Raw genomic sequence first — 8,480 nt, 5'->3', positions numbered from 1 at the left:
GCCGCTGCCGTCACCTGCCGGCTCGGCTCAGTTCTGCTCGCTCGGGCTGCGGCTCCGGCCCCGCTCGCTGCTGCGGAGCAGCCTCTTAAAGCGGCGGCAGGCGGGAGGAGCGGTTCCCAGGGGACCCGCCCCCCCAGCCCCCAGTAGGACGAGAGAGGCCGGCCCTGCCCCGCCCTGCCCTCTCCCACCCACCCCGCAAGCCAGTTGAACCCTAAGTTGAGATGCGGACTGTGTGGGGGGTGTCAAGGGGACCTAAACCCCACCCCCACCGTGACCCTGGCCGAGCACTGTTCCTCCTTCCCTCCAGCACGTGTACAGCCTCTGGGGGAGGAGAAGACACCATCATGAGGGCCGCCTCCGTTTCTCCACACCCCACCGACCCCCAGGCTTGTCCCTGGGCGGTAAATCCCACCACCGGAGACCTGAGTTCTGGGCCCCGAGTCCTCTTGGACTGGGACCCCTTGAAACTGCAAATTGCACTGACCATCAAGTGTCCAGGAGTGGAGTTTCCCCTGTTTCTTGAAGGATCCAGGTGCTGGGCCAAGCTTCGGATCCTTCCTGTTTCCTAACCCTCTCAGCTTTCCTACAACAATGGGTGGTATACTTCCATTAGCCTGATTGCATAAAACAGGAGACTGAGGCCCAGAGAGGTGAGGTGACTTCCTGCTGCAGATCTTCTAGCTAGAGAGTGAGGGCTTTACTCTCAATTTGTCTCACTCCTGGATTCTTGTTCTCTTTCATACCTCCCCTTGTAGGGGGCGGGGTGGGGGGGAAGAGTCCTGTGGTTGTGGGGGTCTGGGAGCGCTGGGGTAGGAGGAGGGCTTAGGCAGAACCATGGTCTCATAATGGGAGTGGGGAGTTTGGGCTTTAACCACTGGGCATTAAGGCAGACAGACCCCAGGGAACTTCCCTGGTGGTCCAGAAGCTGAGACCCTGCACTCCCAATGCAGGGGGCCAGGGTTCTATGGATCCCTGGTCAGGGAACTAGATTCCACACGCCACAACTAAGGATCCCATGTGCCGCAATGAAAACTTGGTGCAGCCAAATAAATACTTAAAAAGACAGATCGACAGAACACCAGCTGGCTCCCGCCATGGAACTAAGTATGAGGCCCTACCTCCACCCCCTGCTTCTCTTCCTTGCTTCCTCCACTGGCCAGGTCTCTTTGCCTATTTCTTTATAGCTCACTGTTTGTCCCTCCTTTCCTTGCCTTGCCATGACCTTCGGCACACCTGCTGGGAGCTCAGGCCCTCCACCCTGTACTCAATCTCAGTATCTGCCTTGGCCCAACATTTTCCCATCCACAAGCCCTGGTCCTTGCTGCGCCCTCCACCTGGGACGTCCTCTGTCTTCCACCCACTGGTTCCATCCGGCCCAATCTGATTCATCTGAGCATGTGGCCTTATGCCAAGGATAGGGCTTGTCTCTGGCTAGGCCTCAGCAGGCACTTTTGGGAAGACAAACAGATGGGTGGATGGAAGGAGAGACAAATGATCCCACCCAGGGATTTGTACCCAACCAGAGCTGAAGGACCACTTGTGAAATCTCTGCTGGTCTGACCTCTACCAGAGGGACACTATTTCAGACCCTGTTGTTGGCTGACCTTGCGAGGAAATCTGCCATCTTGTCTGCCAGGCTCCCCTATATCTGTGTGGCTGTCTTGGTTTTCCTCTCTTAGGCCCTGAACTCCTCAGGTCCCCGAGCAGAGTTGTGGAGATTAAGTGACAACTGGTTGGCTGGGCCAAGGTCAGTCAATGACCTCCCAGCACTGCCTAGACACCTCTCCTTGACCCAGGAGCTGGAAGGGGCCCTTAATAAAAATCTGACTCTAAGACAGGGGGCCGGGGATCATAATAGACATGCAGAGGGTAGCCCCCAAGACTGCCTCTGTTCATCTCCCAGAAGAGCCAGCCACCTTTCTCCTGGGGGAGCTGCAGCACTCTCAGGGCCTGGGGTTGGGCCCAAATGTGTTTACTTCATTGACCTACTTCCCCCTCACTGTGACCCAGACATTTCCATATTTATAGTACTAACAAAAAATGGAATTACTTATATGGCATTGACTCGAGCTTCATTCTCACAGTAGCCCCACTTTGTAGATGAGGATAGCAGGGCTCAGAGGAGCTGAGTTAGGGTGCACAGTGAGTGACAGAGCTAGGATAAGAACCCAGGGCTGCTGAGTCCCTCATTCAACATGTCTCAAATCACCAGGAGCGGGGAGGAAGTGGATTTGAAATTTGATTGTCATTTGTGTAGACAGGTAAGACTTCCTCTACAGTGACTGAAGAGAAGCTAGGGAGAGTGTTTGCCTCCTGGGTGGAGACTGGGAGCCTGGAAGGGTGGGAGAGGATGCAGAATGGGAATGGGAGGGACACGCTTTACTGCTCACTCCTTCAGAAAGAATTAAAATATTGCCTCTTTAACAACCAAATTAAAGTTGATCCAATTCTTCCCTTCCTACCTCCTGTCTTTAGCAGTTTTTTTCTAGGTGCTGGAGAGCTGGGAACTCAGGTAGGTGAGAGGAGCTGATGGAGTCTGCCTGTCTGAGGTGAAGCCTCAGTTGCCCCTGTAGCCCACTCAGGTCAACCTTGGAAAGACTGTGCCCCCATTCAGGCACATCCTGTCTCAATTACATGCTGTCTTTAAAATGGCACTGGGGACTTCCCTGGCAGTCTAGTGTTTAAGACTGTGCTCCCGATGCAGGGGGCATGGGTTCAATCCCTGGTCAGGGAACTAAGATCCCATATGCCATACAACTCAGCCAAAAAAAAAAAAAAAAATTAAAGAAAAAGTGGAATAAAAAAAAAAAGAATTGATTTCACTGCTCTGGAGTTTATTCTTTGGTCTCATTGGTGTCAGTGGCCTCCTGGATTTCGCTCTTTCTGGGGGAGAGGAAGTGTAGGGATGTGAGAGCTATGATGAAGGGCTGGGGGAGGATTGCACAGCCACACCTCATTCATCCTGACCTTGACCAGATCTCACTTCCCCTCTCAAAGATACAATTGTCTTTGCTCTACAGTAACGAGGTGATTAGGGCATCATCCCTGCCCTACCCAAACTCATGGGATCCCTGTGAGTTTCAGCTGAGACAGTAGTTGTCCAGTGCTGCACCAACAGGCAGAATCATGCCTGCTCTTCACTGTGTGTTGTGCCCAGGGCCAACAGGCCAGACTGGAAGCCCTGTGACCTAGAGATTCTAAGATGAAAATTATAGCTTCTTAGGTTTGTTTTTTTTTGTTTTTTTTTTTTCAAAAAATTTCCACTCCAAGTATATAGAAACAATGGAAACAGTGAGACTTTAGTTTCTTGGGCTCCAAAATCACTGTGGATGGTGACTGCAGCCATGAAATTAAAAGATGCTTACTCCTTGGAAGAAAAGCAATGACAAACTTAGCATATTAAAAGCAGAGACATTACTTTGCCTCCAAAGGTCCATATAGTCAAAGCTATGGTTTTTCCAGTAGTCATGTATAGATGTGAGAGCTGGACAAAACAAAAAGGCTGAGCCCTGAAGAACTGATGCCTCTGAACTGTGGTGCTGGAGAAGACTCTTTTTTTTTTTTTTTTTATTTTTTTATTTTTTTTTAGTTTTTTATTTTTTAAATTTTAAAATCTTTAATTCTTGCATGCATTCCCAAACATTAACCCCCCTCCCACCTCCCTCCCCATAACATCTTTCTGGGTCATCCCCATGCACCAGCCCCAAGCATGCTGCATCCTGCGTCAGACATAGACTGGCGATTCAATTCACATGATAGTATACATGTTAGAATGTCATTCTCCCAAATCATCCCACCCTCTCCCTCTCCCTCTGAGTCCAAAAGTCCGTTATACACATCTGTGTCTCTTTCCCTGTCTTGCATACAGGGTCGTCATTGCCATCTTCCTAAATTCCATATATATGTGTTAGTATACTGTATTGGTGTTTTTCTTTCTGGCTTACTTCACTCTGTATAATCGGCTCCAGTTTCATCCATCTCATCAGAACTGATTCAAATGAATTCTTTTTAACGGCTGAGTAATACTCCATTGTGTATATGTACCACAGCTTGCTTATCCATTCATCTGCTGATGGACATCTAGTGGAGAAGACTCTTGAGAGTCCCTTGGACAGCAAGGAGATCCAACCAGTTAATCCAAAAGGAAATCAACCCTAAATATTCATTGGAAGGGTTAATGCTGAAGCTGAAGCTCCAATACTTTGGCCACCTGATGCGAAGAGCTGACTCATTGGAAAAGGCCCTGATACTAGGAAAGATTGAAGGCAAGAGAAGGGGGTGACAGAGGATGAGATGGTTGGAATGGCATCACTGACTCAGAGGACATGAGTTTCAGCAAATTCCTGGAGATGGTGAAGGACAGGGAAGCCTGGTGTGCTGCAGTCCATGGGCTTGCAAAGAGTCAGACATGAAAAAAAAAAAAAAAAAGAGTCAGACATGACTGAGTGACTGAATAACAACAAGTATGTATGTGTATGCCCTCACAAGTGGAATGAACCTGGCTGAACTCAGACAGACCTGGTCCTGGCTCCCAGCATCACTAGCTGTGTGATCTGGGGCGAGCTGCTTCACCTCTCAGCCTGTTTTCTCATCTGTCAGATGGGAACAGAGAGTCAAGAGGGCTAATAGATAAGATGGTTGGGTGAGCATATCTGTGAGACTCCTAGAACAAAGTGTGTACTCCTCAGACCTCTGTTCTTTCCCCCTTTCCTTAGTTTTTTGGGGAAATTTAAAACCCCAAATATTCATTTTCCAATTACGGTAGTGGCACCTATTTATTACAGAAAATTCGGGAGAATCAGAAAAGCATAGTAAAGAAAACTCACTGGTCATATTACCACCCAAGAATCACCACTGTAAACACTGTAGTGGCCATCCTGCCAGGCTTTTTCAGTATGTATTATGCTCAGTCACTCAGTCATATCTGCCTCTTTGAGACCCTATGGACTGTAGCCCACTAGGCTCCTCTGTCCATGGGATTCTCCAGGCAAGAATACTGGCATGGGTTGCCATTTCCTCCTCCAGGGGATCTTCCTGACCCAGTGGGTTGAACCCATGTCTCCTGTGCCTCCTGCATTGGCAGGCAAGTTCTTTACCACTAGCACTACCTGGGAAGACAATATATTTTTAGTTCAGTCGCTCAGTCGTGTCCGACTCTTTGCAACCCCATGAATCGCAGCACGCCAGGCCTCCCTGTCCATCACCAACTCCTGGAGTTCACTCAGACTCACGTTCATCAAGTTGGTGATGCCATCCAGCCATCTCATCCTCTGTCGTCCCCTTCTCCTCCTGCCCCCAATCCCTCCCAGCATCAGAGTCTTTTCCAATGAGTTAACTCTTTGCATGAGGTGGCCAAAGTATTGGAGTTTCAGCTTTAGCATCATTCCTTCCAAAGAACACCCAGGACTGATCTTTAGAATGGACTGGTTGGATCTCCTTGCAGTCCAAGGGACTCTCAAGAGTCTTCTCCAACACCACAGCTCAAAAGCATCAATTCTTCGGCGCTCAGCCTTCTTCACAGTCCAACTCTCACATCCATACACGACTACTGGAAAAACCATAGCCTTGACTAGACGGACCTTTGCTGGCAAAGTAACGTCTTTGCTTTTCAACATGCTATCTAGGTTGGTCATAACTTTCCTTCTAAGGAGTAAGCGTCTTTTAATTTCATGGCTGCAGTCACCATCTGCAGTGATTTGGGAGCCCCCCAAAATAAAGTCTGACACTGTTTCCACTGTTTCCTCATCTATTTGCCATGAAGTGATGGGACCAGATGCCATGATCTTCGTTTTCTGAATGTTGAGCTTTAAGCCAACTTTTTCGCTCTCCTCTTTCACTTTCATCAAGAGGCTTTTGAGTTTCTCTTCACTTTCTGCCACAAGGGTGGTGTCATCTGCGTATCTGAGGTTATTGATATTTCTCCCGGCAATCTTGATTCCAGCTTGTGCTTCTTCCAGCCCAGCATTTCTCATGATGTACTCTGCATATAAGTTAAATAAGCAGGGTGACAATATACAGGCTTGACGTACTCTTTTTCCTATTTGGAACCAGTCTGTTGTTCCATGTCCAATTCTAACTGTTGCTTCCTGACCTGCATATATTAGTAGTACTTAAAAAACAATCAGAACCATATGTGGAGTTTTGTGACCAGGTATTTGTCACTTAATGCCCTATGGTAAGCATTTCCCTGCTTCATCAGTCTTGGAGAACTTGACACTTAATAACTGCATAATACTCTAGTATGTGGATTTTTCTATTATTCACTATTGTAAGTGTACTGCAGTGGACAGCCTTATTTATACATCTTTGTGTGCGTGGCTGACGATTTCCCTGAGTAAGTGAATTAACCAAATCAGATGATAAACACATTGCAGGTAAGACATTTTAAAATGTAGAAGGCATACTTCCCTGGTGATCCAGTGGTTAGGAATTCACCTTGCAGTGGTGGGGACATGGGTTTGATCCCTGGATGGGGAACTAAGATCCTGCAAACCATGGAGCAGCTAAGCCTGAGCACTGCAACTAGTGAGCCTGCAAGTTACAAACTAGAGATTTGGTGCACTGAAATGAAAGATCTTGAACGAGTCAACTAAGACCCAACACAGCACCGTGGGAGTGTGTCCTACATTGTGATTCATTCTTCCTGGCTGGTTTCCCACAGATTATAAGCTCTTCTAGGGCAGACCCTGATGCTGGGAAACACTGAGGGCAAGAGAAGGGGGCAGCAGAGGATGAGATGGTTGGATAGCATCACTGACTCAACAGACATGAGTTTTGAGCAAACTCAGGGAGATGGTGAAGGACAGGGAAGCCTGGTGTCTTGCAGTCCATGGGGCTACAAAGAGTTGGACACGACTGAGCAACTGAGCAACAACAAGGGCAGCTCAAGGATCCGGCCTCCTCCAGCTGAGACCAACCAGGATGGGTAACACAATAGACCTGAACTGGGGTCTGGCCAGATCTGTAGTGTGTGTGTTTCTAATCCCTGTGCCACCTTTAAATAGCTGTGAGAATTTGGCATTTTACTCACCTCTCCAAGCCTCTACTCTTTTGGGTATAAAATGGGGTGAATAGTAGTATCTATTGCATTGGGTGAATACAGTGAGCACAGAATGGTGATGTGTGTCAAGGGTCCACCTGGCTCATGAGTCACAGTAAATGGGGGTGGTGTGTGGGTTTTAGGGCTGTTCTCCCACCTGTTCAGTGGGAGATTGGCCTAGGTCGGTGGTTCTCAAACTTGAGCATGAATCAGAGTCACCAGGAGTCTTATTGAAAGTTTCCTAGGCCTCACCCCAGAGTTTCTGTTTTAACAGGTCTGGAATGGGACCTGAGAGTTTGCCTTCCTAACAAATTCCCAGGTGATGTTGATACTGCTGGTCCAGGATCACCCTTAAAAAACCAATGGTCTAAATCAATAAAGCCATGCTTTCCTGATCTGATGCCTTTGATTGCCTGTCTTCTACAAAAGGAAAAACTTGTGAGGAGCCCTGAGTTCCCAGGTGGTAGGGCTTGTATTGGGTCAACCTCCATGGCTCCAGCACAGCACATTTACACGCTGTTATGGCTTGAACTAGATCCCCTGCCGAAAGTTGTTGAAGTCCTAATGTCTAGGGCCTTTGAGTGTAATCTTATTTGGAAACATGGTTTTTGAAGACTTAATCAAGTTAAGATGAGGTCATGGGTTTCCCTGATGGCTCAGTGGTGAAGAATTTGTTTGCCAATGCATGGGACATGGGTTTGATCCCTGGCCCAGGAAAATGCCACATTCTAAGGGAAAACTAAGCCCGTGCACCTAGAGCCTGTTCTTCACAACAAGAGAAACCACTGCAATGAGAAGCTCGTGCATCTTATCTAGAGAGTAGATGCAACTAGAGAAAGCTTGCAAGCAGCAACAAAGACCCAGTGCAGCCATAAATAAATAAATCTTTCAAAAAAAGATGCAGTCTTTAGGGTGGGCCCTAATCCAATATGACTTAGAAGAGAAGAAATACAGAGACATGAGGAGAGAATACCATATGATGATACAGGTGGAGACTGAAGTGCTACATATGGCCATGAGCCAAGGATTTCTAGCCAACCACCAGAAGCTGGGAAGGCCAGGCCAGGTTCTTCCCTTTAAGTTCAGAGGGAACACACTGCACACACTTTAATTTTGAACTTCCAGCTTTCACAACTGTTAGGCAATTCTGTAGTTTGTACCAGTTTGTGGAACTTTGTTATAGCAACTCCAGGAAATCAATACACTGAAGTATCTTCTTTTACAGGTCGCCACCAACACAAACCTTTTTCAAAATCATGTGTATCTTCATAGGCAGTATGACTCCCCTCCACCAAACTTGGGGATGTTTCTATTCATGCAGTCCATGATTGCAATGAACTCTCACCTGTCATCTTTTGACCTTCCCACATTCCCTGGGTGTATTTTATTATCTGTTATATTTCACCTGTCCAATTGGAGGACATGTGACAGAAAAAGCATA

The sequence above is a fragment of the Ovis canadensis genome, chromosome 14, assembly GCF_042477335.2.
Source record: "Ovis canadensis isolate MfBH-ARS-UI-01 breed Bighorn chromosome 14, ARS-UI_OviCan_v2, whole genome shotgun sequence".
Lineage (NCBI taxonomy): Eukaryota > Metazoa > Chordata > Mammalia > Artiodactyla > Bovidae > Ovis > Ovis canadensis.
Note: the sequence above shows the minus strand (reverse complement) of the source record.